Source organism: Cyanistes caeruleus, chromosome 1 (genome assembly GCF_971803275.1).
Source record: "Cyanistes caeruleus chromosome 1, bCyaCae1.hap1.1, whole genome shotgun sequence".
Classification (NCBI taxonomy): domain Eukaryota; kingdom Metazoa; phylum Chordata; class Aves; order Passeriformes; family Paridae; genus Cyanistes; species Cyanistes caeruleus.
In genome coordinates, this window is record NC_141701.1 from 86,781,825 (window position 1) to 86,809,048 (window position 27,224).

The window sequence follows — 27,224 nt, forward strand, 5'->3', positions numbered from 1 at the left end:
ACAGCAGAAGTAGTGGGAGTATTTCCTCAGCACACTACTGGAAAGCCTCTCTTTCACTTCAGGATGAACATGTAATTTTAAATACCACGCTATGAGTCCATGTGTATGTCATAAATTCCTTACTGATCTCCAGGGCTGTGGCTATCTGATCCCCACTGTGCTACAAGCCACAGATTTTTCCCAGGTCTCATTAGTCTGTGGAAGTTCCTTTTTCCATCCCTGATGTCTGTGAGATCAAGCCTCAAACCAGGCTGTTTCAATAGACCCTCATCCTGAAGAGAAGGGCACTGGGGAAGCGGGCACACAGTTTTCATTGTAAAGAGCCTAATTCAGGACATTCCATGACCATACATCTAGTGTTATTGATATCTTGCTCTAAATTTGAAGTTAATGCATACAGAATGAATAAAAGCACTTAAAAAATATGAGCATTTGGCACTATCATATCTAAGCACTTCCATTCCCTCTACTTGAAAAACAATTTTTTCTTTTTCCAATAGATAAACAATATTTGGCTTCTCTTTTGAAATTCAGACAAAAGTATTAGAATTAATAGAATCCCCTGTGGAACTGATGTTGCAGTTCCTAAGAAACATGGGGTTTGGATTTCTGTTTTGTTTTGTTTTCTAATAAGATAAGGTACTACATAGGTAAGTTTTGGATAATAAGTAATTTTTTTCCAAAATAAATAGTTAATACATCAAGATTTGAGCAATTTATAATGATTGTGATGCCTTCTGAAGGCAACTGAATTTTGTATGTTAATCTCTAAGCAAAGTAACAGTAAAAACCCAAAGATAACATAAAATCCTTTTTACCTTTTCAACTGTTCAATTTCCCAGAAATACTGCCAAATTAGTGCTACCCAGTTCCTTAGAACTAGGCAAAACAAGCTTTTACAAAAATCTCAAGTATATAAAAATATTTCCTTTCACATTCTCACAAGCAGAACTTGAATAAATAAAGTGAAATAGTCCTTTTTAACAGTTCTTATTTTAATTAAGATCCTTACAATTGGCATCATTCCTTCAACTTGAAAAAAAAGCTTATTTTTCTATTTTTTATTTTCAAACATATATGTATGTATAAAGAGGAGTGAGAAGGGGAAAAAAATGCCAAGGGAAAATGTGATTTGAAAGAGTTTTCCATTTTTTTATAAGTATTTTTTTAAGAGAGAGGCAGTTTTTAACTGATTCTGTATACAAATACCTGAAGATATAGAAAGGACAAAATCTATAGTCCAACATGTCATGTGAAAGAGCATAAAATATTTTGACTTCACCCTGTCAAATGCTTTTTAAAATTCTTTGTAAGATTCCCCACGTAGGTCATTACTGAAAATGGGTCTTTAATGTAAGGTATGCTATGCCAAGCAAAAGTTCTACCCTGTATAAACAAGAATATCAAAAGCTATGGCAGACACACTGCTCAGCTTCAGCTGCAGCAGAGGGGTAAAGAGGGCTCTGACATGTGGCACTTCAGAGCTGAGAGTATGGATTGACATGAGGGAAAAGGGTGACATACCATATTAAGAAATGCATTTTAGGATAATGCCAGGAATGTGCCAAAACTAGAAGAGTGTAAGTTAAGAGAACAGAGCCACCAGGAGAGATAGCTGGTCAGAAGCCAGGTAGTGTGAGAGGTTAAGGAGAGGGATGTGGGAAGGTACCAGAGTTTTCCCCTGTGCTAGCTCCAGAAGCTCCTAAACATGACCTGACAGAGCTCAACCTTTAAGATAAGGCCTGCATCTGCTCTTGTAAGCAGAATGGCTTCTGAAAAAGGACCAATGTACCTTTTGAATCATATCAAGGTATGAAGCCTGCTGTGGCTTGGCAGCAGCTGTAGTTAGTGCTGCACAGTCACCACTCAAAATGGGTTTGAAGAGTGCAAAAGTGCCTTTGTTCTGGGTGCATACAACACCACCACTAATATATTTATTGAGCCAGTAATGGGGTGCTGCCCAAGGACACCTGACAAATGCTGCTTAAAAATTAACACTTTAGACATGAGTGTTTCCAAAGAATTCCAGAAAATCTAAGCCACCTCCTTTCAAACACCCACTTGTTTTCTTTCAGCTTTCAGAGCCAAACAACTTTTCTGCCTGTCTGAAATTCTATAAAAATGACTGTTGATCAGAAGAAGTTGGCAAAGGGCCGGGTGACCTTTTTTTAATGTATTCCAGCAAACCATCACACTAATTTTTCTCTAGCTGTGGAACACTAATATTAAGAAATGCATTCTCATATGTTGTGATGGTTGAATTTTTTGCCTCGTCTTTGAAGCCTGTTATTTTCTTCATTAACAGTCCAAGAGATGCAATTTCTTTATAGGCAACTATTTCCATTAATACAGTATCACTTGGTCAGCCAGAGACCTAGCCCTGCAAAGCTGGCCTTAACAAGCACCATTTGTATGAATAATCTGTAGTCTATTACTAACAGATCACAGTAACAAATTTACCCAGTGACTATTGCTCTAGTGTGTATTTACAAGAGATATGTGAAAGAGTACTCCAATTTGACTTATTACATAAACATATTTTCCTCATGTGAACCTCCAAGTATGATTGTTATGCCATTACAGCCAGCACTGTTCAAAAGAGATGTTTGAAGAAGCACTTCAGTGATCAGCATTGGGATTTCAGGCTGTTATTATCAAACTAAGAATTGACCTAGTGGTGCTTTCTAACCTAGTTACAACTTTCTGGAAAAATAATGAATACTTGATACAAGAAGTGGAAATCGAACGGGATACACTCAGACATTTCCAACATAAAATTGAAAAACTGCAGTAAATGTGTTTTAAATTTGTCTCCTCAGAGAAAATATCTCTACTTTAAATCAGCTCCTCTCAAAATGATTTATAACCTTCATCTTCAATGATACCAAGGTCTTTAAAAGATTTGAAACTTGGTGAATCATGGCTATTCCATGGGGTGATGCAGCATGATACTGCTTAAAGATGCACCCAAAACTCCCACAGTTTGCATTACTTGGAGATACACTGCCATGGTGGAAGAACAGCTTGAGCAGGACAGTAATTGTTTTGCTTCAGCATTGAGAAAATCCTAGGATTTTGAAGGTATGCTTTGAAATGAGTAAAGGCTCCTTGCTTCTAACTCCTTCCAAAAGCATGGCAATCCATCTTTGCATCTCTCATCCCTTGGAAGTGTACCTTGCATTCCAGTAACAGCCAGGACTCTTTACACAAGCTATTCTCATTAGAGATTACCAAGAAGCTCTTCACCACAGATTCTGCTGACCAAACTGGTCAACAAAAACTATTTCAGAGAAAAATGCCAATTCTGAAAAAAATCATCATCCTGGTTTCTCAGATAAGACTTCTTGACTACTGAAGCAGCAGTTATTTGATGATTTTCCAAGATCTCATCCCAAACACAAGAGAACAGCAGAACAGGAATGTTATCATGTGACTCCCTCATGCGTACTTTAGTCCAACAAGCCATTCTTTACCTGGGAAGCATAAGGGATGTTGGTTTCTCCTTTGCCAACATGAGAAGTATCACCATTGCAAGAGAACTGAAAAGTATCGTTGGAATGAAAAACGTGATTTTTATCCAGCCATAACATATTTAAATAGTCAATCAGTTTAATTACAGATATGCCTCAAATACAGTCAGTTTCTTATGTAAGGTTAAAGCAAAGACCTTGGAATACCTAACACGTGCCTCAGATTTCAAGAAAGTTTCATACTGAGGAAACTTTTATCTCTGACTCCTAGTAATTTGACACCTTGAGAATGAGACCTGGGTCTGTGACAGGCGTGAACCAGATGAGAGCTGGAAACAAAAGAAGGAGACCCTGATACAACTGAAGGACAGAAATCACACTTTTTATGACCTCTGTCATTTAGGCTTCATTTTAATAGGCTCTTCTTAAGCCTTTACGTTGTTGGCCAAACTTCAGTCTAACCCATGACTGAGGCTGAAATTGAGCCCTGAAAGTTCTGACTCCACTAACTAGGAATCTTCACATTATTACTGTCACTAATAGTGTCCTCCATTATGACAGCTATAAAATAATTTGCCCCCACTCAGCACTGTACCATTTTGGGAAAGAAGGCTGGGTAACCAAAACGGGAATTTGAACTTGACTTGAGGTTTACCATAATAGAGAAATTAGAAGACAGTATATGTTCCATAAAAGGAAATACCTCTCTTCATACATCTAGCATATCAACATATACCTCAGCAAAACTATGGATTCACATCAAGACCCAAACCATGTGATTAGAAAGACAGGCAGTATGCCTTTTTTTTTTTTTTTTTAATTCAGTTTTTTACTTGCAAAAATAGCGTAAAGTGTTTCTTTACAGAGAGACTGTATTGCAGAGAGACTGCAATAGTCTCACCGCTAAAAACCCCAGCACAGCAGATTAAAAGGAAAGCTGTGCAGAGGCAGCAATGTGTTGTACCACCCAGGGAGAGCTTGGGTACACATCAAATGATCCCGACCTTCAGCGTGTGGGTGTGCTGAGATTTTAAAGAGGTTCCCAGTCGAGGAGAAAGAGGAGTCTCCATTTAAGCTAAGTGCCACATTCCACATGTGTTAAGCAAGGTGAATTTCTGTATTTCAGGCAGTCTGCCTGAGATGCAGTTAAGGCATTCCAACAGATAAAATCCTCTCTGCATGCTGCATTAAAACACAGCTAGCTGAGAGACTGACCTCTGCTCTGCCCATTGTTATTGATATCAGTAGAATGCAGGACAGCAGGGAGATACAAGGTGGAAAAAAAAGGTAATGCAGGACACCAGGCACTGCTTGTTCACAGGGTAGCTGGAACAACAGTGCTGGAAGTAACTTATTACATAGAATCATAGAATATCAACCTATTTTGGCAAAAGCATGGTCTAGACAAGACAGCCTAGCACCCTTTCCAGCTGAATCTTAAATGTGGTCAATACTGGGGAATGTATCACTTTCCTGTGAAAGATAATTCCAAGGGCTGTCTGTCCTCATTGTGAAAAAATTTCCTCTTTTGTCCAGTTGGAATCTTCCAGAGAATAATTTGTACTCTTTGTGTTTTCCTTGTGACTTCTTTCAAATGGGAATATACAACTTCTTTGTAGCCACACTTGAAACACTAGAACATGGTGATGAGGTCTCCCTAAGCCTCTTTCCCCAAGGCTGAACAAATCCATCTCTCTCTCAGCCTTCCTTCATGTCAGGCTACCCAGGCCTTTGATCACCTTTGCAACCCTTCTCTGGACCCTCCCCAGCATGTGGAACACAATATTCCAGGTGCAGCCTGAGAAGTGCCATTTAGAGAGGGAAAATGACTTCTCCATCTCTGCTGGTGATGCCCTTGTTGGTGTAGCACAGCATCCTGCAGGCTTTCTCTGTTGCAGGAGCAAGACACTGATCAAGTTGAACAAGTACACACACTCAGATCAAGCTGCTTGTCCACCAGGACTCCCAGGTCCCTTACCACAGAGCTGCTCCCCAGATCATTCCCTCATTCATTTATTAGCCTCGGGTGTAAATGTTTCACAATGCTCTGGGAAGTCTGACTTTTACCGTACAGCCACAGCCATGCCAGCTTTCCTCCATGGCCTCCAGAGAGCCCCCACCTCCACCCACTGTGCAGCAGTTTGGATACAGTTTGTCTGCCTGCAAAAATGAAAGCTGATTTTCTCTTTGGTCTGGGAAGATGTGCACTGGGTGATTTTCCCAGCCTTGCTGCAGTGTGGTGTCTCAGCTGGCAGAGCAACATGTTGTCATAGGGCAGCAAGCCAGGTCTGAGAGTATCCATGTGCACCTCCCCTCCCATTTATTTTTTTGACCTTAGATCTGAGAGCCAGAAAGATGCTTGATGGGAATCTTCCCTTATCTCAGGACAGTGAGAAAGATAAGAGGAGTACGTGCTTTCAAACCTTCACTGGCATACAAGTAGGGATGTACAAGCCTATACATCTCTCAAAAGTATCAACTTCTTCTTTGTAAAACCAAACCAAATACCTTCTGAGGGCAAAATAAAGGCTAACTACTTCAGGAAGCTTAGCCAAATTGGACTGATGTTTCTGGGTAGCACAGGGTGTACTTGTGTGACTTTAAAATGAAACTGTTGATCTAAGGTAACAGAGTCTCAGGGTCATTTCCTGTAAGTATATGTATGATCCCCTAAGCAATAGTTCCACGATTAGGCAATATCAATGATTAAACCAATGCATCTGATCCAAAATACTAGAGAGAAAATATTTGTGGCCAAAACTTATCTGACACCCATAGACACTACAGGTCTGTTCAATGTCAGGCTTTTTGCACTAGTATGTCTTTGTGATCTGCCAACAGTCCTTCTCTTACCTGTGCCAGTACACACACAACTTCTGGGTTTTTCTTTACCTCAAAGGCTATAGATAGCAGCTGGTTTATTGGTAGAAAGATGTAGTTTTTCACAGGCAATGTTCAGGTGTGAATCACAAAGCTGAGCAACTTTATCACTCAGGCCTCCTCCCTGTTCCCATGGGGATGGCATGTTGAAGGGGCCTTGAAAATACAGAAGAAAGAGAGGAGGAAATTTCCCTCCCCTACTCCTGTAGCAACTCCACCAACTCCTCCATTTGTCTGAGGGATTTTCCCCTCCAACCCAGCACTCCAGCACTTTCAGCTCCATGTGCATGGAGGTCCCCACCCACCATGGAGATGAGTACTGTGCTAGCAAAAGGCTGTGTACTGCTTTCTGAAGCCACAAGCTGAGCATGGATCAGCACCTGAAAGCATCACCTCCTCCACCTGCTGCTGCAGCAGGTGACTGACACCAGGACACACTACTGTGTCACAGCTTTTGCAAGTGGGTGCAGAAAAACTGCCCAGAGAGGAAAACCCTGAACTTGGGGCACATGGAAAAATTGCACTTTTACACTCTAATAACAACGCACTAAAATCCTCCGAACTGAGGCACCTTGATGAACAGTAAATTGTTGGACTTTAACAACTCTAAAAAAGAAAAGCTATTTAAAACCTTAGTCTAAGTAGTTTTTAAGAGATGTGAAAATACAACACAGAAAAAACCCCAACCCAATTCAAAATTACATTTGTTGCTTTACATCTTCATTTAATACTTATTTGGAAACTTCCAAAAGTTTAGACTGTAATATGAATTTAAGCACCACTTAATGACTTGTCTCCAGCTGAATATATCTTCATTAGGCAAATGTGTCTTATTTTGTTCTGATTAAGCAACAGTAATTGTTCTTTGCCACTGTTATTTGAAACAACCCCTAGAATGGTCCCTAGAATGGTAAAGCAGTCATCCCAGCTAAACATATTCCCCTCAGAATGAACCCAGGAAGTTCAGACAGGGCTCCTTCTTTGAAGTCCACTAAGTGTTTCATCTGATTCTATGATTATTTATTAAAATCCCATATTGCCAATGATAACATCTTATGCCCAAATTAATGGCCAGAGATAAAGCAAAAGGAAATTCTTGAAACCTTTTATATTGTTCTTAGTGAAGACAATAGGGTAGATATTTTCAAGGCTGAGGAAGAGTTAATCCTCATAAATCCTATTAAAAGCAGTAGGCAAATCCCCAGGAGCTATTTGGAAATTTCAGCCCTGACTTGTTATCTTGCTGCTCTCACAGGGGACAAGCCACAGAGCATGAGGGATAGCTCACTGTCACAGACAGGCATTCTCACCAGCCAGGAGAACGCTGTTACTTGGCACAATGATATTACTCAACATGCAAATTAAATATGGGTAATATGCCACGGGATGAAGGCCCTGTAATAAACTGTCCACGGAAAGAAACACCCCCTGCTGTGTTTCCAGAGCATCATGTAATTTACAGTCACTGCTATGAGTTCTGCATGAGAATATTAATGACTGCATTTCTCAGCCAGAAATATTAAAATCATTATTACCATCTGAGACTGTAGATCACAGGCTGGAAAGAAAAGGGGTTAACTGAAAAGGACATTTCCTTGCTAGGAAAAAGAAACTAGGATCTTAATCCAGAATCTGTGTTACTAGCATACCCTAAAAGTAAGAACAGAAATAGCTGCTTAAGTAAGATAAACATGAGTTGACTCCTAGAACTACATTTTTTTCTTCTTTTCCTTAAGGTATATCTTTCAGATTCCCACAGGCAACTTCATCAACCTATACAAGGGGAGTTTGTGATTCTGTTCAGACATTTCTCTCAGTAAGAATAATATCACCTCACAATTCAGACCATCTTTACATGATCAGCTAGTGTGATAATGGCAATGAATTTGAGTGTTCTCAACAATAAAGTTCTGTGCCTCTACAGTGTCACAGTTGTGAAAGGTGACGATAAGATGTGCCTTCTGTGTGTCATGCAGCAACTCCATGCTGCTAATTAACTTGGCCACACACACCAAGTGTGTGAAGAAGGATACACACACAGTGAAGAAGGATAATTTACTTTAACATCTTAATTTCAGCTATGACCACACAGTCATCTTCTTAATTTCAGCTGTGACCACACAGTCATAAAATGGGAGTGCTAATCAGCCTGGCACAGCAGCAGACCTCCACTCTGGAAAAACTTTGCTATCTTGTTAAGTCAGACACCAGCTATACCATCAGAATTTGACATTTCCAACTACTTTAAAAAGAAAGGTGTTTTAAGGAGGTCTCTGTATTTTATTATGGATGCCAACACACTCATGTGGTGAGCTGGGAACCCAATAGGAAAAGGGAAATTTTAAGGTGATACAAACAAACAAACAAAAAACCCCTATGAAATAATTGTTGAATCTAAGATCTGGAACAGGGAAGTTTTATGAACATTTTCAACTGATATATCTACAAAAATACACATCAGCCATATGAAATTGAAATGGGAGGAGCATCCCTATCCCAAAGCTGTTTTACATTAGTTTGTTAATTTCTGTATTCTATCAGTAATGGACCAGACTGAGCCAAAAAATATGGGCCTCTCCTATGAAAAGATGCTAACAACTAGTCAGAGAATTCTGACCCCAGAGTAATCAGACATGAAAACAGGTATTTCTAGGAAAAGCTAGAAGTACAGAGTGAGCCTGGGGTCTTGTTTGACCAGGGTGATAAGCTGTTCTACTGAGGAAAAAACTGGTGGAAGCAGATGGCTGAGCACAGCTCAGTGAACTGCCAAGTGCATGCATGACCAAGGACAGTTTGTACAGTGTGATTCAACATGTTTTACCCAAACTATGATGGTCAAAACTGTCTCGTACAAAGATGATACTGGGATTTCCAGAATTGCAAGAAGCCACAACTAACAACATCGTACACATATTCTGAACATCAAAATCCTTTAATGGGAGAATGTGTCACGCTGTGTGGCTGACAGCAGCTTTGCAAGAGACACCCAGGCCACAAGGATAACTGAGAAAAGTTGAAGGGTACATGTACACAGGCTGGCACAGACTCAAACTTTTGACTGCCCATGCTCCGTGTTGGCTGGATTTGGAGCAGTGGGGAATTTGTGTAAATCCCAGAGTGTGGGTAGAGAAGGTGAGGCTGTTAGCCCTAATTTATATAGGCGTGACCTCAGACACTCTGCTTCATTCAACATTTTATTCTCTGACTGCAAAAAAATGCATTCAAAAAACAGGGAATGCTGTGGTCATCTGTCCTTTAACTAAATATATGGTCATAAATCATTCAGCAGTTGGAGATACTTGGTTCCTGATTCTTATGCATGTCAAAACCCTTTGTAGCATTCTTGCAAGGGCAAAGGAACTTTTCTGTTGCTGATGGCACAATAGGGACATCAAAAAGGGTCTGAGTATCAATAAAAAGTGAGTCTACAGCTTTTTAAGGTCAGACTTGATTCCTGACCTGTGGTGAAGCACTCATTTTTACTGTAGCAGTTAAAATATGAGAAAAAAAAATATAATAGGTGATGGTGGCGGTTCACAGCCATGCACTCAGAAGGCAGAGACACACTGAGGCAGAACTGTGAGCTGGGGCTCTGCAGTGGGTCAGCACATGTGCAAAAGACATACACTCAGTTTCTATATGGTCTGCAGACTCGTTGAAAGTATTTTGGCTTGTTGCTGCAATTTCTTGTTGCTCCAGACAGGAATCTTTGAAGAAGTCTGAAGTGCTCAAGTTGTTGAGGCAGGGGGTGGGTGGGTACAGCGGCCAGAACCGAAGAACCTGAAGGTAGGGTTCCATTAGCCAAGGAGTACATCCAAGCTAAAAAGCTAACAGCCCAGACTGAGAGAGGGCAGGGGAGGAGGTTTTTTTCTCTGAACTAAATAACAGAGTAGAAATCCTCAGTGACTTGCAGAAAGCCCATCTGCTTCAGTGGTAAAATCGAGATTCCCAACACTTGTAGTGGCTGAAGGCAGGAACAGGACATAATGAGCAAGAAATGAGAAAGTGTTTGAGAATTTTACCTCCAGCTGGCAGAATTTTGTGTTGCTGTTTTGAGGAGTCCTTTGTTGTTCTCCAATGGCATAAGGTACTGAACATCAAATATGTTTAAAAGGACAAAAATTCAGAAGTGCTCTACAGCTAAGGTTTATCACCCTTAATGTTCCTCTTTAAAGTGTCCCTGCAGTGCAGAAGGTGACTTTGTAAACACAGAGTTTCTGTGCGACATTCATTTTCCCTTTCACTTTCATGTCAGCTTCACTGCATTTTGCACAGCTACAATTTTAGGTAACCCTCAGCATGGCCATACCAGTGTGGCTTTAAAAAATACCACCTGGAATTATTTATTATTTTTTTTCTCAGAAGTATTTTTACCTTCTGTAGAGACCATTTCAATAGGGCAATTCCTAATTCTATATCTAGCAATTCAACTTATGTATGTATAAAAGGGCATGGACAGACAACAGTCAGCCAAGCAGAGCACAAGGCTAAAGAAACCCATCTGGAACAAATGCTTCAGGAAAAAGTAGTCTCCCCTGGTAATGACATTAACATGAACAGCCAAAGGGATATTTTGCCTAAACCTCAGGCTGTGAAATTTCATTTTGTTTTCACTCACCACTCTCATCACCTGTTTTCAAAGCCATGTGTTTGAAGTGAGTTACCTAACTCCACATCTGGGCTTACAAATAATTGGGATGAATGACAGAAGCATTTAACCCCTTCACATTTACAAAAGAATCCAGAGGGTTAGATACAACAAAAGCGGTAATGATAGACTCTTAGCAGAAATATTCAAAAGGGAGTTGAGGTACTTAATGACCATCTTTATTTTCTGTAAGTGCAGAGAATTTGCCTTAAGTAAAGCAGGCTCTTCAGAGAGCATAAGTTGAGCAATTGATATCACAGATGGTTCTTAACGTGTTGGTCCATAGCCTGAAAAATGCGGTTTGTATTTTTAAAACATGGCCGTATCTAATTAACTTGTTTAAATATTAGGCAGAATGGCAAATATGAGTTGGAAGTCACAGAAAGAATATGACAGGATGCAGACACAGGAGCCCGTGGTGGGAATGTACTACGAGCCAGCTCATACATTTTAGGATAAAAGTTAGTATTTCCCCAAACCAGAGTTTTCATTTAGCCCATTAAAAAGATACATAATACTACAAACTTCATAGGTAGATCTACAGCTGTGAGAAGGGATGAACTTGCATCAGATTTCTCACAAATAAATACATGTACAATAAATACATATGCACTGTTACATATTCACTTTTCACAGCTTAAAGTAGGAGGATGCTTTAAAAAATGCATTAAGCTTGACAGCTGGAAAAAAATTAATAATAATAAGGCTGATCTAACATTTCAGAGTACAGAAGATTTTATTTCAGCTTGAGAGAGCTATTGAACTTCTGCTGTGGAACATGAAGACCATCAATGCCAAGAAATGGAAAAGCTGGTAGACAAAAGTAGAGTGCGTTTGAAATGTTGCTAGAGTATTAAAATGTTAACTATAGTTGATCCACAGGCAAGGCTCAAATCTAGAAGTATGAGTTGTGTTGCAAGAACAGCATACTTTGTTTCAAACAGGGCTCAGTGTTATTGCTCTGTGTACTGGTAAATTAGTCATATTTCAGTATGAAAGAGTATGACAAAAAAAAAAGTTCTTGCAAAACTGAGGTTTTGTGTCTTGTCACTTACGAAATCAGAAGATTGCTCTCCCACCACTGTGAACTATGCCAGCCACATCACTCCTCATGCTTCCATGGGGTTTTACCCTCAAGGTCACAGGGGTGTTTTGCTCTATTGTGGGGCAATGCAGCCAGGTTTTGCTATTGCACAGTTAAGGACAGAACACAGAAATGTGCTGTGGCAGCGCATCACAAAAGAATTACTCATTCCCTGGGTTAAATACGAAAAGGTCTTTATCTCAGGAGTTAGGTCTACGAGGACCAAACACAGGGAAGAAGGTTATTGCCTTATTCCCCTGCAAAGCAGAGAATGTGTTTAGTAGATTTGTCTCACCCCTCATCTGCTTGTCACAAAAGTGGAGCACAAGCTAGTACCCTGCAAATCTTCTGATGTTCAAACTGGAGATAAGAGGATCAGAAGCCTGGCAGTCCAAATTCAGAGAGACAGAGCCTGAAAATGCATGCACACAGGCTTTACCTTAGGTGCTCTCATTTCCGAAGCAAAATTTTCAGTACTGCAGACACCAAACTCAAAACACACTTTGAAAACAATTCTAAATAGCAACATTACATCACTGCAGCTATTCCTGTGCTGTGAGATGCTAAAAAAGAAATGATTCAGAAATATCACTATCAAACCTGTTCATTAAAATGCCTTCTTCTTTCCTCACCATGTTGTCCCACTTGGAACTCATAAAAACAGCGAGGTTGACAGGATTAGGACGCTGCCTTGGGACATGACTATTCTGTTTGAGCAAACACCAAGCAGTGCTCCCTTTACCTCAAGCACAGATTCTTGGCATGTGTCTTAAGTACAAGTCAGCTGCTCTTCACTTCAGTATAGAGCAGGGGCAGAAGCACTGAAATGCAGCCATCCCATCTTCAAATTTCTGATCCATATCAAGACACAGGCTTCATCTTGCTACTGAGGCCTGCTGATTTCATGTGATACTGCAGCTGTACGTAGCCCAAAGATGTCTTGAACCCATCAGTCCACGTAAAGGAGGTGAGTTGTTCCTGTTTGCCTTCAGTTTCAGCACCAAAAGAAACCATGGGCAAATGCTAAAGGTATCCCATCTGACTTCTCACAAGGGTGTCCAAAACAGCGCAAGTGACCAAGTCCACTAGTGGGCTTTCAGGATTTTTCATCAGATTTGGGTCAGGGGGTGTGACTAGTTACTGAAGTTCCACAGGTAACAGCAAAATGTCACTATGTGAAAACTAAATTCTCTTCAATCATTTAATCACACCCTGACAGGGCCAGAAGAAGTGCTGCTGACTCCCAGGAATGGCCAAAGCTCAGAAACTTTGCTCCTGTTACCAGAGGCGATGGCTGTGGGTGTGCTTTGGGGGAACAGCATTCCCTAAGCTACTGATTCACTCCTCATTACCAGTCTGGATGGAGTCTGAATGGGTGAGGAAGCCACACCATTCACCAGGGAACTGTGTTCAATTGGAAAATTAGGTCTTATCTGTTTATGACTAGGAATGCAGACACTTTTTTTGGAAAGCAACTTCTGGTGGTGGGCAGACACTTTGCTGCAGTCACCTGCACGAACTGATTTAAAATAGTCCATGGGTTCCTTCCGGTGTCACTGTGATGCTTGGTGCCACGGTTTTAACAGGCCTTCAAGACACGACTTCTCTGCACGTCTGTGACACGCACACTCCAGTTCCACATATCTGTTTTCTTTCAGTTGCCATCAAACAGCCCTTCTCCACACCTCCAAAAAAATAAAAATAACAAAGCCAACCCCACTTATCTTAAATGGCAACTTCATGCAAGGTTTCAACCCAAGGTTATTTTTTTCTACCAGTTGTTTCTTTGAGAACAGATGGCGTTTGCAATGGTTGAGGATATATCCTATTTTTAAGTGTCATATGTTTTTACTCTTCTGCAGTGGACTCAGCAATCAGAGGAAAATGCCACAAGAGATGGGCTTTTTACATGATATACAAACCACGCTGTCTTATGCCACTCAGGAAATTATCTCCTATTGCAAGTGCCCAGCAGCCAGGGTGCCTGTATCCACCCTTCTGGTGCAACGTTTCCTGCCAGTAATGGATAGGGAACAACCTGCATCCGGCAGTGCCAACTCAGCAGAGCACCCAAATATTAACGCAATAAAACTGGCAGTGAGAAAATTTAAAGTTGCATACCATGTCATGATCTCTAGTACACGGTGTCCCAGGGAACAGTCCCGTCTTCCACCACAAAACTCGGTATGATGAGAATACCTCATTTGTTGCTTGATTTTCTTTTTCTGATTTTGCTTTTCTATTTTTTCTGCACATCATATTTTGACAAGGTAGCAGCTCCCCCAGAACAGGAGAAGCAATGAAAAATGGAGCCAAGATCTAGCATGCTATTTAGGTTTGTTGTTTCTTATACTGCAAATTCGTAGGATAAAGTCAGCCTGACTTTGCAAGAAACTGCAAGCTCAGTCTCCCTCTATTTTGATCCATCTGCACAAGAACCCACTCTTATAATGGAAAGCCACCTAAAAAAAAATCTGAGCTTAGGCTTTCAAAACCTGCCAAAGAGATTAGCCATGTTTTGGACTTTGCTAACATGGCTAAACAGCTTCTGGGTCAAACCTGGCTTCTACCCAGAGAGGACAGTTCATATCAATTTGCAAAGGCCTGGGTGTACCTGAAGTTAGTATTTGAAAGTAGCCACACAAACAGAGGAAAAATGCTGTTGTGAATGCTTAAAAAGCATTTTAAGGATTTAAGCACAGCCACAGTGACTCATTCACCAAGGAAACACAAAAGTTGACATCTATAAACATCTGACAAAGGCCTCTGGGATGCCACTGGTACCACAAGCACCTTCACTTTGGTTCATGCTCCTGAATAATTTCCATTTTGTTTCTCTGTCAGGCTGAGCACTGAAGCAGCAGCAGCTCAAAGGCGGTGCTGCCTAAGGCAGCTCTGGCTGCCTCCCTCTCCCACTGCCACCCCCTCGGGGCTCAGCAAGCCCTGCAAGGAGCTGCAAGGCAAAGGCTGGTGTCAGCGGCCTGAGGAAGCAATAGTCGATGGCACTGGGATGGATCCCCCTCAGGAAGACTGAAATTCAGGAGAAAGGAAAATTAAATCAATCTGGAATCAAACCTCTTGTGTGAATTCAAGCAGAAGAAGAATAAGGAAGGGGAACTTTCCACATGCATGCTTCACACCAAGTCAACAGGAGTCAGGAGTAGAGACTCACTGTATTCCACTAGTTCCAGGTATTCAACTAGGACACTGGAGACCAGTGCTTCCAATGAAACAGGAATAGGATTTGATCTTAAGAGAATTTCTCACCCACCAAACTATTTTGAAGTCAGAAGCTAGAGGACTCTCCTGGTTCCTCTTCTTCTAACAAATTGTGGGTGTCTGTTCCCTGGCTGCTGTGATACCAAGTTCTTCTCATTCTCTTTGGCCCCATGAATATGTGCTGTTTGCCAAAACCCCAAACTGATCTTCTGCTCTCCTTTCCTGTCACATGGAACAATGAGAGATTTTTAGATGCCTACAATGTTTGGAAAAACAGAATGGAAACATTTCTGAGAAATTTACTGTTTGCTTACTTCTGCATAGTTTTAAATCAACAACTTCTTGTAACAGAGAAGTCTCAGAAGGAAACAAAATAAGATGTATTCTAGAAAAAAATGAAGCTGCTTTTCCATAAATACCATAGGAAAAATAATAAAATCTCTTAGGTACCCTTCCAGCCAGTTTACTGAGTCCACTCCCTTAATGCCAAAGTTTAATGTCTCTGCCATTAGGCTGGGTCCTAAGAGTATGTCACAGAAAGTTTGAGTGAGAATGTACGAGACCTGCTGGTAGGATAAATGTCCTTCTGGTCTCATATACACTTATTTTCTTGCTATTTTTCTACAGCACTTTAAAAGCCAATCTTGCTAGACACGGATCTCCATACCAGTGCTATTTTGTAGCACATTGCTTTGAACTTATAAGGCTACTTTTCAAAGAAGGCGCTCAATCAAGTCAGTATTAAGAAATCGCAAAACCACAGAGACCAAAATCTGAACAAAACCTCCCATTTCAGGCAAGCTACAGAAGCTAGTTCCCTTCCTTCTGAAATGCCAAGAGTATGGTCCATAAGCATCAGTTCAAAGAAATAAAGCATTGCAAATTCTATCCCCAAAAAATCAGGAGATGCCTGTGAAAACCCTAATTCTTTCCCATGGATTGTATACTCCAGGATCCAGTTCAGTGTCCAGTTACACAGTGTTTTCCCACAGTTTCCAGCCTCCTACAGTGTATAGGATGAATTCAACTTTGGACACAAAGGGGGCATGTTAAAGCAGACTCTGGTCTGATAGGGCTTACAGTCACAGAAATCAGGAGATGTGTGGTGCTTCCCTTTAATGATAAACCTGGAGATAAGGTACCTATCCAAATGAAAGGTGTCATGGACTGCTTTCCTGCATACTCACACAGATCTGGAAGTTTCATAGGATAAAGCAAGAGGCCCTCTTGTTGCCCTAAATCACTTCCTGCTAGGTCATTAGGACAATGTGGAAGCAAAAAGGAAAAAAGACCTATGTGTTGAGTCCTGTATATGGGAACCTCTGGAGCTGTGACAGAAGTCCGCATGGAATTTATAGAAATGCTTCAGGTTTTGTGAAGAAACTTCTCTTGTGCAGGCCCAGAGGTCCTCACCATAAAATTGAACAGTATAGAGAGGGGCTGAAACTCAAAAGTACCCATGGTCAACATCAAAGAGGGGCACAGCTCAAACTCCTGACCTGGAAAAGAGCTGTAATTCCAACCATAAATTTGACAGAGATGGAGCACTTTCCCAAGTTGCCTTGAAAGGGTAGTCTTTGTAGTAGTGGCAATTCTGTGCCACTCTGAAAAAAAAAGATTTTACCCATCTCCAGGCACAGTTTTTCTACATCACAGAGTTGCCCAAAACTCCTTCTAATCCAGCATCCTCAATGTACTCGTGTTTCATTTTCCAGGTGTCCATTTTGGGACACTCGGTAACATCAGAATTCCTACCTCCCACTGAAGGTCAGTGTGAGCTGTGCTTTTAATGTGAACGCAAGAGAAAAAAATCAGAAGTACCTTGGTCCCCCATATCCTAGATACAGAATCAAACATCAGTGGGCACATCAGGCAGTAACAGCTGTAATATCTGCATCTCAATGGCTCACATACAAGGACACCTCACACCAGTGGAGAGCTAGCTGTGAGCAGAAATCCTCTTGTGTCTATGAACACCTTAAAAACTATGATCAGAGCACTTCCAGTCCCCTGAGGAAGGCCTGTATTCAGTGCAGGGTTCGGAGGATGTGTGTGAAGTGATGTGAAGGAGAATAAAAGGAAGTGAAAAAGCACAATCCACCCGGACTAAGGTGAGAAATCCAAAGACAGAAAACACAGTGTGACCACCTACATGAAGACTGGTTTAATGCAAACACACACACATAACAGAGGAAAAGGATGGGGGAACAAATCAGGGGTTTGGACAAATTAATTTAAACCAGGCACATCGAAACATTCAGCATTTGGTCTTAAGAAGACATATAAACATACACATGCCTATGCTGAAAACTGATTCAGACAACTCCTACCACTATCAAATAAAAAAATATATTTTTATGTTCACAAATTTTCAGCCAGGGCTACTCTAGCCTAAGCTCCTTTCCCCTGTGGACATAAGTCATACATAGTATACTTAAACAGCCCTAGGCAGTGAATTAAAAACACTGTTTTATTTACAATTCTGTAGCAAATGATTCACTGTAGATATACGTCAACCTTTCCATTAAATATTCATCATTTGGTGGTTTTCTCCTGCTGCCATAAGGCAATGCTGTGGCAGTACCAGGGCTTAGATACAGCAACAACTGCCTTAGGATTACTTAGTGTCCAACCCTGCAATAATGCAACCTATTTAGCAAGAACATAGATTTTGAAAATGACTTGATTTTCCCTTCAAGCAGCACTTTGACCTAAAATTCACCATCAGGTACCGAAGCCTCTTTGATGCTACAGTCATCTGGTTCTCTCCTGGGATTGGTCAAGTTCAGTGCGTGGATGGGCAGAGTTGTATGAAGTTCAACAAGGTGAAATACCCATTCCTGCATGTGGGTCACAACAATCCCATGCCATGCTACAGGCTTGGGGAATTAGTGGTTGGAAAGCTGCCCAAAGGAAAAGGACCTGGGGGTGCAGCTCAACAAGAAAGCCAATCCTGGCTTCCTGCCCTATGTGGCCAGGAAAAGACCAGGAAAATGTGGCCAGCAGAACCAGAGCAGTGATGATCCCTCTGTACTCAGCACTGGTGAGGCTGCACCTCGAATCCTGGGTTCAGTTTTGGGGCCCTCAGTGCAAGAATGACATTGAAGTGCTGCAGCATGTCCAGGGATAATCCCAAAATGTTTGTAGATAGTAACATATATTGCCTCAGTAACTACTGAAGTACCAGTAAGTGCACAATGCACACACATTTTATACAGTAACAATGGGAGATACTGCTTTTGTCCTTAACATGGAGCTAAATGTGTAGCTGGAAAGCCTAGAAACATTTCTGCCAAGTTTCAGATATTCTACATAGATATATTTTCCAAAGAGTATTTTGGTTGTTTTCCCTGTTGGTCTTGCTCAGTCATACACAAAACTAGGGAGTTTTATTTCAGTTGAAATATGAACAAGATCATATTTCAGGCACTTAAATACAAGTGACTGGAAGTAGTTGCCTCTGAAATCTCACCACAAATAGCCACAGAGCTCCACTGACCTGGATTTTCTCTTAGTTGATGTTATACTACATACATGGTTTATTACACAGAAGAAAATCAGGGAGCAGTTTACACTAATGTGTCTTGCTGAGCTGTTGGGACAGGTTACAAGAGGGCATGTGTTCAGCAGCCACACATCAGATGACTGACGAGAGCTCTCGGGGTCAGCCACACTGAACTAGCAATTTCCAGCTGTACAAAAATATCTGTTATAACAGATGCATAAGATGGATAAAGTCCGTGCTGGCTTTTAGAACAACAAAGGAGAAACTTTTACCTTTTATAACTACTAATTCACTTATAACTGTGTATTTGCCAGTCTCTGGTACCCTGCCACCACCTTTTGTCACTGTTAGATGACTGTTACGACATTATTTAGTGGAATCCAGGTTGAAAATGGTCAATATATTCCCCCATACAAATACTTCTATGAATGTGTTAGAAAGGGGAATGAAGGGCTTAGGAGTATCTCCATCTAAGCAAGCGCTACTTGGGATGTTTGTTCCAAGCCAGTGGGCAGCTCCTGCCCTGTGCCGCTGCATTCAGAAGTAATGGCATCCATCCTACAGCCAACTGCAAGATTATTTCTGGCTTTCCAACTCTCAAAGGAAATACTTTCCATTCTGCTCCTGAAACCAGTCAATAATGCAGTACACACAATTGCTTCTAATACAACTTCATGAAGAGCACGTATAGGCACTGGGTGAGGGTTACCAGAAAATGACCCCTTTTCAGCTGGAACACAACATTTTTTACCCAGAAAACTGTTTAGTTCTCTGCTGAGTACACTGCTGGGACTGTACTTCTGCTTCAGTAAGAATCCTTAGTGAAGAAAGAATTCATGAAATGAAATGATGCAAGTTGCATCTTTTAGAAAGCCACACTGGACTGATGTTTGTGTTGTGCAGAGGGTTCTGTATCCAGAGGTCTCCCTAATTCTAGTTTGCTGTGCAGCTCCAGCATTGTGGAATATCATGGAAGACACAACCATTTTGTAAAGGGGAGCCAAATAGTTCATAATCAAGATTTATCTGCATGGACAAAGAGGGTCAAAACCAAAAGGAGCCTGTCAGTCACAAACAACACAGAACATCAGGGTCTTGTCTCTGGGGGCCTGAACTTATAATGAAGGTGGTTTTTTTTTCTTCATGACATAAATTCTATGCACTGCAATAAAATTTACTTTACTTTTACTTTGAAACATAGCAAAAAAAAACCTGTTCAAACAACATCCTCTTCTGGAAAATATAACCACCCTGTGTTCACTGCAGAGCTGTCAGAACTCCAAACTCCATCATCACTTGCCACCATGGGAATACCAGGCACCCAATCAAAATCCAGCTGAGAAAACAGAGGAGGATGGGGAGCCAGGCTGCACCACAGACTGGTAGCAGGGACACAGCAGACACTCTACCCTTGCTCACACAGAGTACAAATCTTGCAGGATTTGAAAAAGCCACCACATTTTGTGCACGTTCACCAGGGAAAAGCATGCCCTTAAACCATGATGCAGCTCATGACAGGCAGCTCCTGCTGTTAGAAGGGAACTCGCCAGGCAGGGGCAGCCACCGCTGAAAGCAGCTGGCCCCAGTCTGCACACACTCACCCTGATCCCTGCCCTGGCTCTGCCAGCAAACCTGATTTCCCCAGGCACTGGCAGAGGCAGAGCAAGCGATGAAGACATGGCCATTTTGCTGTGCCCTTGGCAGGCTGCTGCTGCCCAAGGCAACAGCCCACATCACCTATGCTCCCAGCTGGCCCTGTTTTGAAGTCAGCTCTCTGTTATGTCTTCAAATGACTCTATTAACACCTCAAAATAAGTCATTTGGGCCCCACCTAAGGTTTGGAGAGATTTTTAACAGTTGCCTTGACTCATGGATCTGCAGACTAAACGCAAGTATCATCCAGGAACATTAAATCCCACACACAATTGTGACAACTTTGATATTATTGCTTAGAACAGTGCCCACTTGAGTCATGCTTTAATTCAGTCATTAGTATTTTCATGGAAAAAGGCATATTTCCCCCAACCCTGTTTCACAGAGGGGAAGGATTTATCGCACATAAAAATAAATTGCTATTTGCATGTCAGAAAATGGCTGCGGAAAACAGAAATACTTCAATTATTCGGAGCAGAGAATAAACAAAAGTGAATTTTTTCCAATTTTTAAAAATAAATAGGTTATCTGCAAGTGATAGCTCCATTCCCCCACCTCACAAAACAATTGCCATATCCTTTTTCTGTATGGAGTATAACTATCGAGTCTGACACATTGGTTTGATTACTGTGAGAATGAGCAAAGCAATGAGCTTTTACAGCCAAAGAGCCTTGAATTCAATCTAACCTGTAGAGAGATACTCCATCGTGTCTTTGAAAACTTGCCCAAAAAATAATTTTATTTAAAAAAAGGAGAAAAACAGTATTTCACACTTTTCACACTTTGATTTGAGAGGAAAAAGAGATATTCTCCCCTTTTAATCAGTGACCTGACTCTTCTCTTACACATTACCATGCCATCAGGGCAATTATCCTGGTAAATGTGACTTAATGCAACCTAAGACAACAGAGTGAGAAAGAAGCCCATAAATCTCACTGTTTAATTATTTACATAGCATTGCAGCCAGACATGCCTTTGGGTGGGGATGAGAGTGCTGCTCTGCAGCCTGTGTGCTCAGTTTGGGAACATGGGTCATTGTCTTGGCCTCTCTGTCTTCTCCACCACTTTTTCCCATATAAAGTGGGAGGAATAGTCCATCCTGCACCTACTGATGTTCCAGTGAAATTATTTCCCCATGGAATGAACAGGGTCCAGCCTTGACTTTATCACCACTGAGAAGAGCAACAGACTTCCCCCCCCCCCCCCCACTTCCCAGACAGAATGAGCTCACTGTGGATTTAGCTTGTTCTTTCTTATTCTGGCAGATTTTAATGAGGATGGGAAAAAATAGTGAGCACAGATAATCAAAATGGTGTTTTGTGCAGAAAGTTAGTTTGGTATAGTTTGATGGAGGGATAAAAGAGTAAACTCTGGATGGTGGAGTCTTCTGCTTCATCATCTATTTTTCTTAAGATAACAAACAGCTAGCCAAGTGAGTTAATAGATAGTGACAAGTAGTTTTCTGTGGTTTTAAAACAAAACACCAGTTACACAGAGTGTTTTCAGTTCTAGAGGCCAAAACCCATTCAATACCATTCACCTGGTAGCAAGTTGTTTGGGTGATGAGAAAACAAAGATATGGGAAAAAAGCAAAAATAAAAAGAAAAACAACACAGAAAAAAAATATAAAAAGAGAACCTAATGCGCTTTCTTCCCACCAGTGTGCTGCAAAATAGCTTAGACATTCAGTGTCCCCATAAAACAAATGGCCCTCTGAAGAACTGTAGCCTGATCTTCATCTCACCTGACCATCTTTGATTGGCAGGGCAGTAAAGGCTCGGGTCTCATAGATCAAAGCATAGGGCAGCAAGAAGGCCAGGCCATAGCTTTAATGGATACTGCCAAGAAGGTTCATTCTCATCACCATTTCTTTCCATTTGAACCCTTCTGCACTGACAGAGTGAAGACAGAGGAGATTTCAAACCAGTTACTGAAAAAAAAATCTCTTATGAAAGGCAGGAATTTCCCCCCCACTGGAGTGGCAGAGAGCACCCCATACTCCTAAACCAGCCCATTTTTCCCTTCACCTGAAATGATCCTAGTGAAAAAGCAGACACTGTGCTAGCAAAGGTTACAAGGCTGGTTCGTCCCTGTGATAGACAGAAGGAGGAACTGGTTGCACCACTGGAACATGCAAAATGACAGCAACCTAAAGCTGTATCCCAAAACAGAACATTGGGTATTTGGGGACTATTAATCTGAAGAGAACCAAGAAATTTCCCTAGATGCCCCTGCAGGAAGTTTATAGGGTCTCAGGTAAAACAGAGTTACTGTATTTAGAATGGTGAGACAAACATGCTGTTGAGCTGTGGGCACAGAGTGGGCACCCACAGTCTGGCTGTACAAACACATCTACACCTTTTACTCAGTAGATGTGAGGTTTGGAAAACTTGGCTGTAAAAAGCACAAAGTCATACCCAAGCACGCCCTGCTATTACAAGCTCCATGAAGCATTTCAAATGGAAGAACTAGTTCTGATTTGCTTTTCACAAGTAGATTGCAGCAGGTTATAGAGATGGTCTGAGAGGCCTCTGTGTCAGGCATTAGCTACTGCCACACAGCACGGCTGGTTTGTGGATCTCTCCTGTAGCCAGCGTTAGAGAACTCAAGACCCACAGCTCTATAACTCAATATGGGACTCACACCTTTCCAAAGTTCCAGAGGGGTTGTATCCAAAGGTCCAGGTCAGGATCCATCTCTAGTCCCTCATCCCCTCCTTCACACCTGTACAATGGGGGAGCAGTACAACTGTATCTAAACCAACATAAAGAGGGGTCAGAACACACAAAAAACCCCCTGCAGCATACGCAAGAAAGCTTTTTCTGGACAAGTGTAATGTAGACATATTCTTTTTAAACACACTACATCCAGCTCCAGCAGGACAAGGGCTACCAGCCCCTTGCACCCACTGAGGGTGCTGAGAGACAAAAGTCCTGCCCTTGTCGCTCACAGCCAAGCACCGGACAGCAATTATGGACTGCTGTGCCAGCACAAAATAGTAAGTACACATACAGCCACAGCTGCTGGGCTGAGTTGTGTGCAAGGCAGCTCATCGTTCATGAAAGCTTTCTCTGTCTCTACAATGCAACAGCAGGGTCTGATTTTGTCTTTGCATGTGTACACTTGTTGAACTTACAGAGAATGTGAAAACAAGAAACACAGCAAAAGGTGACTTTCTGTAAGTGGAAAGCTCTATCCAGAAACCTGGAGAGAGATTCTCATGACAACAGATCATGACTGTTTGCTTGTGCTGTTGTATTCCCACTGCATCATCATATGATCCCACCCCGCTGCATCCCAGTTGTGTGGTCACACTGTGACCAATAAAATAAGGCCTGTCAAGCCATTTCAGGTTCAGACTACCCTTATTATTCACCCCTGCGGATACTGTGCCTTTTAGATAGACGGGTGGTTTCACAGGAACTGCATGGGTTATCTTGCTATAGTGTAACCACAGTGCCAACCACAAAGAAAATATTTCCGCCCACATGAATGTTTAATACAAGCATTTTCTTCATGTAGAAGGAAGGATAGCAGGGACCCCTGTGAGACTATCTTGAACCACACCAACTACAGTAGTACCACTTCACTACAGTAAGCATTGTTCATAGCTGATATCTCTCAGAGGCAAGACTTATCAATGTAAGCTTTATAACCTCATTCGGGGTGAGTTTGCTAAAGTCAGAAATTAAATATAAAGACTCCTATTAGTGTGACCTCTCCACATCTTGGGTCAAATACCAGTGAAAAAAAAAAGCTCTCCCTATTCAGTCATAAATTATGTGCTTAATTATCCAAATGTCAAACTGTGCTTGCAAATAACTAGGAAGGTCAGATCAGAGTGAGAAAGACCTTTGAAAGCTGGTTTCAGCAGCCAGTCCTTTCCACAGCAGACGTGAGTACATCACAGTTAGAAATCACCAACATTTCTTGCAAGTTGCTTCTACAAGGGTCATGAGCAAGCAAAAGAACTGTTCTTCCTGCCCTTCCTGGAAACGTTAAGGAGCCTGGGATACCACCGTCTGTTCTATGAACTTGCAGGTAGACAGGATTTCATTTCCAGCAGTCTCCTGTGAGCATGTAACATACGGAGCAGGGGGTAATCAACTGGCTCTCATTGTGGAGAACTGTTCAGATTCCTCATGACTAACTACCTTTCACACTCAGGACAATTTCAAGGAGAATAAATCAAACAGGGTGTGGAACAGAGGATGGGTTAAGGCACTGAGTATTTTCTTTGAAGTATTAGTCACAGTAGGAAACTAATAAATCAATACTGGGTTGCAAAGGGCTCCACGCAGGGACCATGGGACAAATTATCATGGCTGCAAGAAGAGACATACTGAATGACATTCAGTAATGTTTCAAGGAAGGAAGAATTAGAGTTCAAGGGAGACTCACCCTGAATTTTACTCTTCATCGGGTTTTTTTTATTGACTGTAAACAGCCCAGGTCCATCTTTGCAGACTCAAAAGAATGCTGCAGACTTCAGCATGATTTGGATGGAGGCCAGGGTGCTTAAAGAACACATGAAACTTCAACAGACAAACACACACATTCCCTGACTTCTCATATTGGCATGATGTACCTGGAAGCAGCTCAGATGGAAACCACTGGCAAGATGCATTGGCCTTGGCAGCAGGCAGACAGCCATGGTCACCACCTAAGCCTGGGGAATCAGGACTGCTCCATACACAGGCACCCAGCACAGCTGAACCAAGGAGCATCTGGGCAAACAGTGGGGCAGAGATCAGGTGCACTGTCTGGCAGGGCTGCCAAAAAAGCCCCAGATCTTCCACACATAGACTGCACATTTGTTTTGCCAGGTATGGCAGACCTGAGCAAACACTATGAAGGCCATCAGGTAGTAAGAGGAAGGCTACAATATAAAGCTTCCCAATCCTGATCTCACTGGAAGATGCCAGCTTCCTTGGCCTGGGTAAAATCAAGCCAACAGGTTTTGCAGCAAACTGCGTTGCTTCTCCAGAAAACACAGAGGCAATTGTTTTTCCACACTGTTCTTACTCTCTTTTCCCATCTCAGGGAGGCAGCACTCCTGGTTGTTATTCTATCTGCATGAGTTTCTTCTGCTCTCTAGCAAAGTAGGTCACTGCATAATGTTCTCTACATCTCAAATCATCTGCTAATTTTCTGTATAACTCTCCTATTCTCTCCAGGCTGTTTTTTGCCCCACTGAACTCAAACCCCACCCTTTTTGAAAGCAAGAGTAGCAGCAGGCCCCAGATGTGCCAGCCCTTCAGCATTCATAAAGTAACCCTTGAGCTCTGCATGCCACCACACAGAGATGCAGAGGTTGCTTCTGCAGAGCAGAATTGGCACCCTGAACAGGACTGTGTCTGCGCCACTTCTCCTCCAGCTCGACTTATCGCCACACAGAAAGAGCAAATGAGGTCTCAGTGAACCCAAATCAAAACATCCCATTTCCCAGGTGCTTTAAGGCACCATATGATTGACTGAAGGGATTTCATTGTGGCTGAAAGGAAGAATAATATCCCTTCACCGAGGAAAAGGCACTACCTTCAATCATTTCATGTGTAAATAGTTGCTGCCTGGGCTTTCACTAAAGCTCCAAGCTCATTAGTGCTTAAATGCTAACTCATGAGAAAAGCCCAGAACACAGAAACATGGCAAGGAGACATCACAGCTTTAATCCTTCATTGGATTAGACTATTTAAATTTGATGAGACAGAAGGAAAAATAAAGGATGCACATGAAAAGACACCTGGTTATATCACCTCAGCAGTTCCGTAAGTGTCTTCTCTTGTACTATTTTCTTCCCTTTATTTTTTTAACATTTCTAGGGATCTCAAGTGAGTTCAAATGTCCTTTACTCTCACACACAAGAGGAGCTGCAAATATGTCACAAGAGTTACACCTTTGAAGAGCCAGGCACAAAAATCGGATTCTGCCGTAGCATTAAACATAAATTACCCAGCACAAACCCTGAGCTTTCACCTAGAGCTGGCACCTTGCTTTTCTTGTCTCCAAACCTGCAGGCACTGCTTGGATATGTTTTGTGAACCCCTATCATCCATTCCCCAGGAATATTAAAAAAAAAAAAACCTGACACAAAGGTTCATTTAACAATTGAACAGAGAGAAGGAACTGGGTGAGAACTGCTGGCGTCAGATATGGGCAAATGAGAAGCCAAAAGGGAAGTATTGTGCTTTGAGTGGCTGGGAGTGGTCAAAGAAAGTTGTGCAAGACTAGAAAGCAGGAAGAAACATGTGGTCTCTACATGACAATGTATTGGGAGAGGAAACAGATGATCGCCAAAGACACAAACATTTGTCAAACAGAACAACTTGAACTCCTCCTGAATTTTTTTTTTAATATATAACTTTTAATTTCCTCTCCCCACCATGAGTTGCTTTACTAGATCACTCAGTCCAAAACCAGACCCAAGTGCTTACACCTCACATTTATGTATGTGAACCTTTTCTCATAGATGTTGGGCATACGACTTTCCCTAAAGATAGGCAGTAGATATTCACTATTTGTAACCATTGCTTTTCCAATTAAACTGAATGTAAATGTTCATCTCTGAAAATTTAACCTAGAGGCTTTCATTCCACTCCCCACCAATAAAATGCATGCAGGGAAGAGGTTCTTCAGGGATGAGTACAACAGTGAGCTAAAAATTAGCAGGATTTATAACATCCTTCTTCTCTTTTTAATTAGGGAAAAATTAGAAGAAAGACACTGGAAGCAAAATCAATTTGCTGCTCTTGATCTGGCTTTTTG

The 27,224-nt window shown here is 41.6% G+C and overlaps 2 long non-coding RNA genes across 5 annotated transcripts in view; both read right to left on the reverse strand.

Moving 5' to 3' along the window:
* LOC111924039 (uncharacterized) overlaps window positions 1–27,224 on the reverse strand; it is a 135,685-nt gene that overhangs the window by 28,393 nt on the left and 80,068 nt on the right. The gene's annotated exons all lie outside the window — the stretch shown is intronic.
* LOC147655700 (uncharacterized) lies at window positions 11,156–20,557 on the reverse strand. The gene is made up of 3 exons (XR_015290237.1): window positions 20,408–20,557; window positions 15,354–15,523; window positions 11,156–15,112 (listed from the first exon to the last, which is right to left on the reverse strand). It is a non-coding gene; the product is annotated as an uncharacterized LOC147655700 (long non-coding RNA).